This window comes from Zingiber officinale, chromosome 11B (genome assembly GCF_018446385.1).
Source record: "Zingiber officinale cultivar Zhangliang chromosome 11B, Zo_v1.1, whole genome shotgun sequence".
NCBI classification, from domain to species: domain Eukaryota; kingdom Viridiplantae; phylum Streptophyta; class Magnoliopsida; order Zingiberales; family Zingiberaceae; genus Zingiber; species Zingiber officinale.
The window spans coordinates 67,628,314-67,637,228 of record NC_056007.1 but is presented as its reverse complement, the minus strand read 5'-3'; the positions used below and the strand labels follow the sequence as shown (position 1 = coordinate 67,637,228).

The window sequence follows — 8,915 nt, the reverse complement described above, 5'->3', positions numbered from 1 at the left end:
CGGAGCTACTCTAAATAAAACAATTACTATAACTAGATTAATTCCATCAGCCTTGGATGAAGAGGGTTGACTAGATTTCTTCCCTCTAGCTAGATGATTGGTCCAACACTTCACCAGTTTGATTGGTATGCTTTTCCTTTAAAGTCTCCTCAGATATGGGTGGATGACATTTGCCAAATGGTTTGAGATATGTAAGAGCCATTGTGAAAAGAGCATTGAACAGAAATCCGTAACCAACCAAGGCCCCCAAACCGATCCAATACCATTTTGCTTCAGGGAAAATTCCCCGTGTAGTCAAAACATGTTTTCCTAGAGGCTCTGTTTGGTTCCAAATATGATTCCAACTGTGACCCAAAAAATTATTCACTGAAATTGCATTTTGTGCATACATAAGAGGTGAGATCTAATAATCCCATATCCACCATTTCTTCACATCATTTCGTGAAATAATAAAGCCACCTAGCTGAAGCCAGATTAGTAGAGCAAAAGACCCAAAGGTATTTGAGACTACCATGTTTCTACCCACCGCCCCATTTAAACGAAAGAGCCCAGATGGCATCTGATTGACCACTAGTAGCAGCAGGTACTGCTTGAACTGCCTTCCAACATTTGGATCAAATCCAATGACATAACAAGTTATGAAAACCCACACTGCAACTTCAATAAATGTATTTGGAGTCTTAAGAATCCATGATGGATTGCATATGATCATGCAGGGAAGAAAAGGAGGTCCCTTTGACCCATTGAACATGATCATGATCACTCCAAAGAAAAGAGCACCCATATATATATATCCCCATCGCCTGCATCATCCCGGTGCATATTTGTGCGCAAGAAGACTGTCATTGCAATGAATGCCATGAGAGTAAGTTGACAAGCCTTGAAGACATAGAAGAATGAGTTCCTCTTCATTAGCAATAGTTCTCTGTCAATGTTTGCTTTTAAGAGTTCCTTATTGCTAACACCATATTTGTTGTTGTAAGAGCAGCAGGGTTGCCCTTGGTCTTATCAAATGGAATGGAGAGTTCATTTGCCATAGCTCGACCAACATGGAATGACGGGAAAGATTCAGCAAATTCTCTGACAGGAACATATCTGTAGGGATCATCATGGTGCGCCCAGTACTGTTATAGTGTGCCGTGTGTTACCTCCTATTTCTTCTAGCAAGTTGGTATCATAGATTATGCAAATAAGGAAATGAGTTTTAATCCATTTCACGATAATGAAATGATGATACTAGTGTTAATGAACACTTTATTGTAGATTGTTCAAATCACATAAATTATTACTTGAGGAAGAAGATGAAAATATCCAATATTGCATTGATTCAGTCTCCGGTGCTTCAATTCCAAACAAGACAGGCTATAGAATGAGTTCTCAAGCACATGAAGAGTTGAAAAGGCAAGTTGAGGACCTTTTGGTTAAAGGTCTTGTTCAAGAAAGTAAGACACCTTGTGTTGTCCCAACCCTTCTTGTGTCAAAGAAAAATTGTTCGTGATGCATGTCCAAAATTGACCTTTGAAGTTGCTATCACACAATTGCAAAAAGATCAGTGATAATGTTTATAAAGTTAAGTCGTGGAGTAATTATAGGGTTTCCACAACTTTTAATGTTGCCAACATTTCTCCTTATATTGAATCTCATTTTGATTCGAGAGCAAATATTTTTCAACCAAGAGAGAATGACATGGAAAAATTCCAAAAGCTATCAGGTTTTTGTGTTAATCTGCTTTTATTGGGAACAAATTATAGGACAAGACATATCATTGGAAAACTATGGATGTCTATTTTCTAACTGTGCTCAAAAATAATATTTTTACAGAAAGTTATAATCATTTTAATTGAAGTATGTTAGATTAAAAATATTACTTGGGAAAGATTGCTCAGGAAGGATATATTGCTCAGGAAAGATTGTTCAGGAAGAATATATTACTCGGGAAAGACATATTGCTCAGGAAGTGGAAAGAGTTAATCTACTTTATTGGTATTCTTCATGATCTTCTTGGGAAGTGGAAAGAGTTCATTTACATTTTTGGTATTCTTGATGATCTTCTTGGAACTTAAAGAGGTTGATGAACCTTTAATACCTCTAGATACTCTTTTATTAGTAAACTCACTTTTATTCTCAAGGCTTAGGAAATATAAACCTAGGTAGCATTTGATTTGGGGTGCAGGAATAGGAATGAGAATAGATTTGATAGTAAACAGGAATGAGAATGAGTTTAGTCATTCCAATACTGCTATTTTATTTATAAGCTGGGATTAAGTATGACTGTTAATACTGTTGTTTAGTTTGACAGAGGTTTGGAAATGCAAATGCAACAAATACCATATTTACCCTTAAAACAAATCATAATATTCCTATAAGATTTCTATACATTTTGTCTCCAAAATTGCTTCTATGGTATTTATAATTATTTTCTTATTTGCTATTCCTAATAACTTGAAACATATTTTATTATTATTATTTTGAAATAAAATTAGTTTTAATAATTCTGATCTATTAACTTCTGTACAAACTGAAAGAAAATTAAGTGGAGTGGACCGGATTCTTCTAAAATAGAACTTAAGATTGGGCAGCTGAGCTAAATCGTGAGTAATAGAATTTAGCATCCTACCAACTCATTACAAATGAGCTTTAACATAATATTTTATAGGGCTGGGTCGATATGGTATACTGATACCAAATTCCCATACCATATACGGTACTAAAAAATTTGGTATAAAAAAATTTATACCGATATCGTATCAAAAATTTGGTATGCCGAATTTTCGATATGGTATGAATTTCATGCCGAAAATTTTGGTATACCAAAATTTGGTATGGCATACCATCTTTTGGTACAACATTATCACCTATATAGTTATAGCAGCTATGAAACTGTAGCTGCTACAAATGTGTACCTGCTACAACATGTGTAGTTGCTACTGTTGGTGCAACCTTAGGTCAAGGTTGACCTGGTTGACCCGACTCGAGTTGACTTGACTCGAGTTGTATTTTGATGTTTGACTTGGGAAGATTGTCAGTGCAACTTTAGGTCAAGGTTGACCTAGTTAAGTTGCATGTTGATGTTTGACACTCGTAAGAGAGTTCTATTCTTGATGTGGGACAAGAATAGATGTTTGGGAGGTTGATGGTGCAACCGTAGGTCAAGGTTGACCTGGTTGACCTGATTTGGGAAAAGTCCAAGTATGGAGACTTGGCACGGAAAAGTCCAAGCAGGGAGCTTGGCACGCGAAAAGTCCAAGTATGGAGACTTGGCACTAGAAAAGTCCAAGTATGGAGACTTGGCACTGGGAAAGTCCAAACAGGGAGTTTGGCACGGGGAAAAGTCCTGGTGAGTGAAGCCAGGCAGTCGGGAAATCCTGGTGAGTGAATCCAGGTGAAAATCCTAGTGGGTGAAGCTAGGTGAAGGTGAAAGTCATGGTGAGTGAAGCCAGGCATTCGGGAAAATCCTGGTGAGTGAAGCCAGGTGAAAATCCTAGTGAGTGAAGCTAGGTGAATGAGAAAGTCCTAACTGGGATGTTAGGCAGTTGGGAAGTCCTAGTGAGTGAAGCTAGGCAGTTTGGAAATCCTGGTGAGTGAAGCCAGGTGAAAGTCTTGGTGAGTGAAGCCAGGAGTGGGAAAGTCCTGGTGAGTGAAGCCGGGCAGATTGGAAATCCTGGTGAGTGAAGCCAGGTGAAAACCCTAGTGAGTGAAGCTAGGTGAAAGTCCTGGTGAGTGAAGCCGGGCAAGAGAAAATCCAGATGGATCAAGGGTGATCGGACATCTGGTGATGGGAAGTCAAGTAGGTCAAGGGAGTGACCGGATACTTGACACGAAGAGAAAAGTCCAAGTGGGTCAAAGGGATTGACCGGACACTTGGTGGAGAGTCTTAGCAGGTCAAGGGAGTGACCGGATGCTAAGCATGATGTACCAACAGGTCAAGGTTGACCGGATGTTGGTTTGGGAGACTTGGGTCTTGGTGTGGGCTTACTGATCGGTCTGGGGACCGATCAGCATGGAGCTGATCGGTCCCGGGACCGATCAGATTCCACAGTAGGGCAACTCTCAAGCCGCCCTGATCGATGTCGGGGACCGATCATCACAGGCCTGATCGGTCCCCACGACCGATCGGCAACATCTGATCGGTCTCCGACCGATCGGTGACCATCTGAGTGCGAGGAACTCACTCAATAAGTCTGATCGGTCGGCCAGACCGATCAGCCATACCTGATCGGTCCACACGACCGATCGAGCACGATCGTAGCTAGCGGAGTTCGAGAGAAGCGCTGATCGGTTGACCGGTCGGGAACACTCTGATCGGTCTATGGACCGATACACACTAACGCCAGTTTCTTCGCCGCTTCTTTCTTCGCGGTATAAAGGATCGAGGCATCTTCTTCATTCTTCTTCTTCTTCCTTCGAAGTTCTCCCGCTTCCACTTCTTCCTCCCTGAGCTTTGTTGAGCTCAACTTCGCTGAAGCTTCGCGTGAGCTCCCCGGACAGTTTTCTCGACTGGCTTGCTGTTGCATCTGTCCGTGGAGTTGCTACTTCATCCGGGACCTCAGTCGACGAGAAGGCAAGCTTGTTTGTTTTACATTCATTTTGTTCTTGCTATTCTCTTGTACTCTTAGCTTGCTGTTGCAAGTGATTGTGGCGAGGTTTCTCCACCCACAAGGAGTTGATATTAGCCGGTTCTCCGGGGACTCATCCACCGACGGATTGATAGGGCTCGTCCACCTTACGGACACGCCGAGGAGTAGGAGTATCATCTCCGAACCTCGTTACATCCTTGCGTTGAGGTTTGATTTCTTCTCCTGTTTTCTTTCTGCATTTAGTTTCCGCTGCGCTAACCCTAGTTTGTAGAAAGAAACGCGACGATTTGAAGTCGGCTATTCACACCCCCCCTCTCTAGCCATACGAAGGATCCTAACAAGTGGTATCAGAGCGAGGTCGCTCTTCATCGGATTCACACCCGTGGGAGCACGAGCGCTAGAGAATGGATCGGTTCGGAGAAGATGTCACAATTCCGCCTTTCTACGACCGCGACGATTTCGCGTTTTGGAAGGTAAGAATGAAGTATTTTCTTATGACTAACTTAGTGCATTGGAGTTGTGTACAATTAGGGTTCAATCCTCCGATGGATAAAGAAGGAGGACCTTTAGAAAAGAAGAAGTGGACGGAGGAACAAATCCACCAATCCGAGATCAACGATGAGGTAACGAAAATTCTTGAGTTTTCATTACCTAATGACATTTTGTGTGAGATAGGTGGTTACAACAACGCCAAGGGGTTGTGGAACAACTTGGCCAAGTACCATGAGGAGAGCTCCACTTCAAGCCATGAAGAGGAGCCTAGTGAGCCAAGTAGCTCACATCATGGAGGGAGCGAATTGGGAGTTGAGGGCTACTCAACATCCAAGGAAGAAGAGGAGGAGAGTTCCTCTTGTTCAAGATTGGAGCAAGAAGAAGATTCTACCTCCGGAAGGGATGAAGGAGAGAGTCATCCATCCAAAACCCTAGGTAACTCAAGCATTTTAGTTTCAAATAAATTACATATATTATGCTTTGAGTGTAGGGAGTATGGACATTACAAGAGCAAATGTCCAAAGAGAGTTAGGAAGACTCCACCGGCGCCAAAGGTCAAGGTAGCCGGAGTCCCGACACGCAAGGGCAAGGAGCACGTGGTGTGCTTCCATTGCAAGCGAAGGGGACATTATCGGAGTCATTGTCCGAGGGGGAGGCAACCTCACAAGGGCAAGAGACCGAGCACTTCTATAGGGGGAGCTAAGGCAAACCCTAAGGTATCATTTAAGTCTCATTCGTACAATACTAGTAAGATGCATGCTAGAAATTTTATTGCACTTGTCGATAATAACAAGCATGATAACCTTAGGAATCAATACATGTGCTTAGGAGCTAAACATGTGAGCCTAGATAAGGATAACACTAGGAAAGCCAACCCTAGAATTACCTCATCTAAGGTTAAGGAGAACCTAGGTAGGAATCCCAAATCAACTAGACACATGCCTAGGAATGCCTCAAAGAAAAATGACAAATCAAAAATTGAGGTATTAGAGAAGGAGAATCAAGTCTTGAGGTCAAGACTTGATACTTTGGAAAAGGCTCTTAAGAACTTGGAGAAGTCATCTCTAGGGTTTAAGGGTCAAATTTCAAAGCCCAAGGACAAGAAAGGTTTGGGTCACAAACCTAAGTCCCAATTGGTCAAGCCCACTTACCATAATGTTCCATTCGATTATGGAACAAAATCTAGGACTAGGAAGACCACCACCAAGGTCACAAGGGGAGTCACCCCTATAGTTGACCTTGATGAGACCCAAATGACCAAGGCTTTAAAGCCTAAGAGGGTCATTAGGAGGGTTGCTAGGGAAGTCATCCCTAGTGAATATTTAGTGAACCCAATGAGCTCTAATAGGTATTGGGTTCCTAGGAGCATTTTCTCTACCCCATAAATGGGTTAGAGAGTGTCAACTCCAATTAGAAGGGTAGTTAACCCAACTTTGAGGAAATTGACACTCAAGGAACATTTTCAAGGTTTTGTGAACCTTTGAAAATGAAATGGAATTATCATTTACTCCTTGGAAGAGTAAAATGTGCCATTATGGAAAAGAATGATTTTAATTGGCACAATTTGGGAAAATCTAGAGAACTCTCGAGGAAAAATGAAACATGCCAAGTTTTGAGGATAAATTTGATCTTTAAGTGGCATGAATTAATCTAGAGTTCAAGAAGTGTCAAAATTAGGATTTTGGCATTTTAGGGCAATCAAGGGTTAAATTTTAGGTTAGCAAAGTGGTTAAGGATACTTAGATAGGTAATCTAGGTATATTTATCTATGCTAAATCTTGCCATGATTGTTTGCCCTCACATGTCATGACATCATATTTAGTTTTATTATCATTTGAAATGTCATGATAATACTTAGGCTAGTTTATATGTCATGTGTTAGTTTAGTTTCAAACTTTATGCCATGACATCATGACATTGGCACATGTTCTCATTTATGATACCATTTTATGCCATGTCATCATCTCTTGCATTAATAATCAATTGAATTGATTTAAGGATGACAAACACATTTTGATATTGAGATCAAAGTTGTGTTTAGAAAATGCATGAGACCTTAGCCTAAGATACCTAAACCCATATCTCACATCAAAATTGACATGGATGTGCTTGATACACTCTAGATGTGTGTGAGATATTAGGATCATGAATTAGGATCAAGGTGCATAGCTCTTGTACCTAGATAAGCCTAATTCAAGATATGGGGGATCATAGGGAAAGCTTGTGTACAAGTCATGTGCATATAGCCCTAAGATTGTGGTCCCAAATTAAAGGGTTTAAAATCATTTCAAAATTGTTTTGAAAAACCTTGATGAAGTTTTCCTAGTGATAGCATTCATCATTGACCAAAGTGATACAAAGTTGAGCTAAACTTGAACTATTTCAAAGTTTTTGAACTTTGTATCAAGATTGAAAAATGGAAGTTATTTTCATAGAAAACTATTTTTCCATGATAGTGTATGATATGAGGAATGTATCCTCAAAGTTTCGAAATTTTTGGAATTTTCTTGAATTTATTAGGAGTTTCTGAACTTCCGGAAGGGGAAATCAGAAATTCTGATTTCAGTGTTTGGATCGGTCCGGGGACCGATCCAGGTAAGCTCTGATCGGTCTGCGGACCAATCCAGAGTGTTGTTGATCGGTCTGCAGACCGATCCAGTAAGTTCCAGTAGCACGAGTGCGATCTGGTGAAGAGCTGATCGGTCTGGGGACCGATCAGGGCGTGCCGAATTTCTGATTTTCAGCTGTTGGTCTAAAATTTCAGCTGGAAGTTGGGTTTTGTGGATTACTAAAGGTTTGAAACTCGCCAAGACATTGTTGGTGCAATGGTCAAGGGGGAGTTGACCTTTAGGGGGAGTTTTACCTAATTGTCAAGGGGGAGTTGACTTTTAGGGGGAGTTTGTACTCCTTAAGACTTTTGAGGATTAGTGATATGGGATTATCACTAAATTGATTGTTGAGTTTAGTATCAAGGGGGAAATTAAGAGTTTCAATGAAAGGTATGGGACTTTCATTAGGAAGAAACTCTTGACCTTGATACTCTCCTTTTTCTTTTTGATGTGTGTCAAAAAGGGGAGAGTGTTCATTGGAGAATTATTGGAGAACCCAAGTTAGGTTATCGGGTTAACCTAAGCTAGGGAAAGAATGTTAAGAAATGTTCAAGGAAGAACATTGGAATTCTTTTTGATGTGTGTCAAAAAGGGGGAGAATTATTGGAGAACCCAAGTTAGGTTATCGGGTTAACCTAAGGGGAGAATGTCCAGAGAATGTTCAAGGAAAGAACATTGGACATTGGAAGATGATTGAAAACCTAAGTTAGGTTATCGGGTTAACCTAACTTGATTATGGTTTTGTCAAACATCAAAAAGGGGGAGATTGTTGGTGCAACCTTAGGTCAAGGTTGACCTGGTTGACCCGACTCGAGTTGACTTGACTCGAGTTGTATTTTGATGTTTGACTTGGGAAGATTGTCAGTGCAACTTTAGGTCAAGGTTGACCTAGTTAAGTTGCATGTTGATGTTTGACACTCGTAAGAGAGTTCTATTCTTGATGTGGGACAAGAATAGATGTTTGGGAGGTTGATGGTGCAACCGTAGGTCAAGGTTGACCTGGTTGACCTGATTTGGGAAAAGTCCAAGTATGGAGACTTGGCACGGAAAAGTCCAAGCAGGGAGCTTGGCACGCGAAAAGTCCAAGTATGGAGACTTGGCACTAGAAAAGTCCAAGTATGGAGACTTGGCACTGGGAAAGTCCAAACAGGGAGTTTGGCACGGGGAAAAGTCCTGGTGAGTGAAGCCAGGCAGTCGGGAAATCCTGGTGAGTGAATCCAGGTGAAAATCCTAGTGG

The 8,915-nt window shown here is 41.2% G+C and overlaps 1 pseudogene; it reads right to left on the bottom strand.

The window, feature by feature from the left end:
• Nucleotides 1-392: 392 nt before the first annotated feature.
• Nucleotides 393-8,915, bottom strand: part of LOC122033987 — a 28,250-nt pseudogene continuing 19,727 nt past the window's right edge.